Source organism: Rutidosis leptorrhynchoides, chromosome 2 (assembly GCF_046630445.1).
Source record: "Rutidosis leptorrhynchoides isolate AG116_Rl617_1_P2 chromosome 2, CSIRO_AGI_Rlap_v1, whole genome shotgun sequence".
In the NCBI taxonomy this organism is placed as follows: domain Eukaryota; kingdom Viridiplantae; phylum Streptophyta; class Magnoliopsida; order Asterales; family Asteraceae; genus Rutidosis; species Rutidosis leptorrhynchoides.
Genome location: NC_092334.1, coordinates 427,687,994 through 427,690,091, shown reverse-complemented (window position 1 = coordinate 427,690,091; position 2,098 = coordinate 427,687,994).

Genomic DNA, 2,098 nt, shown 5'->3' with positions numbered 1-2,098 from the left:
TATTACAACAACACAACTCAAACTCACCCATTTTACCCTCAAATAGGTCATACAAATCTCTAGTAACCAAAACCCTAGCCATTAACCAATTAAAACTTAAATCATAAGGTTAGAACTTACCGAGACTACCAACGCATAGCTAGAGACACAAGGAATAACTTTAATTCTTACTCCAAAGATCAACCCTCAATCCTTCACTCTCAAATCTCACTTTTAATCCAAATGGGTTTTAAGTTTTGGGAGAGAAATTGGAAAGAAAAGAGAAAAGAAATTAAATGAAATGGATAAGTGGTTGGGATTTAATGCTCCCATCAGATTTATACGCCAAATTACCACTTTGCCCCTTAAAGTCATTTAATTTGAGCTAAAACCGGAATCTGTCCAGCAGATTTGCCGCGGCGCGGCCCAAATGTCGCGGCGCGACGTATAGAAGGAAAAACAACCCCTTTTAACCCAACTTCTGATCCAGATTTGCTTGATGTGCCGCGGCGCGGACCCAATTATCGCGGCGCGGCCTAAGGCTGTATCTGAACAGCTCGACCAACTTAAACAATTTTCGATTTTATTTACTTTGTACATTCCAAACCCGCTTCCTATATTCACCTAGCCTTCAACAATAGTCTCACAAGACTTAACGCTAACCAAACCCATGTTTAAACTTATACATGCACACATTATCAAGTATACATATATGTATATATATATATCTACACATATATTCATACATTTACGCATATGCTAACGAGTTATAAACGTACAAATGATTAAGTAAGTACCTTTCGATATGTACGGGAAAACGGGATGTTACAACTCTCCCCCACTTGAATCGGAGCACGTCCTCGCGATCCAAGCCGCATGACAAGAAGGAAGATAAACCAACACAAACTCCTCGGGCTCCCAAGTAAACTCGGAACCCTTACTACGACGCCATTGAACTTTAAAAGTCCTAACCTCTTTATGTCTCAACCTTTTGACCTTCTCATCAAGTATGGCAATCGGTTCCTCGATATACTCTAACTTATTATTTAGCTCAATCTCTTCTAATGGCACCCAAGATGAATCATCCGCAAGACACTTACGGAGATGAGAAACATGAAATGTACTATGGATCCCCGCAAGCTCTTCAGGTAATTCCAAACAATACGCGACTTCACCAACACGAGCTAAAACCTTAAACGGCCCAATAAACCGAGGAGCTAACTTTCCTCGTTTTCGGAATCGAATAATACCTTTCCATTGCGAAACCTTAAGCATCACCATGTCACCTTCTTGAAATTCGATCGTTCGTCTACGTTTGTCAGCATACGACTTTTGCCTATCTTGAGCCTTTTTCAAATGCTCTCGAATCACATCAATCTTGCTATTCGTCTCTAAACCAAATCGGTACTCCCGATTCCTTTTGTCCCACTTCACCCCAACAAATCGGGGTTCGACACCTACGCCCATAAAGCATCTCATAAGGTGGCATCCCAATACTAGTATGATAACTATTATTGTATGAGAATTCCACCAAAGGCAAATGCTCATCCCAACTACCACCGAAATCAATAATGCACGCTCGTAACATATCTTCCAAAGTTTGATTCGTACGTTCGGTTTGACCGTCCGTTTGAGGATGATACACCGTGCTCAATTTCAATTGCGTACCCATATCTTCATGAAACTTTTCCCAAAACCGAGATGTAAAACGAGTATCTCGATCCGAAATAATAGATATAGGAACTCCATGTCGAGAGATTACTTCCTAGATAAACAACTTAGCCAAGGTCTTCGACGATATCGCTTCCTTAATGGGAAGAAACAAAGCACTCTTCGTCAGTCGATCAACTATAACCCAAATCGAATCAAATTGGGTTCTCACCATTTTAGGTAACTTTGTGATGAAATCCATGGTAAGGTGCTCCCATTTCCATTTCGGGATTTCTAACGGTTGTAACTTACCATATGGCTTTTGGTACTCGGCCTTAACTTGCAAAAACGTGACGCATTGCTCAACATACTTCACAACTTCATGTTTCATGCTCATCCACCAATAATCTTTCCTTAAATCGAGATACATTTTTGTTGCGCCCGGATGAATGGAATACTTTGACTTATG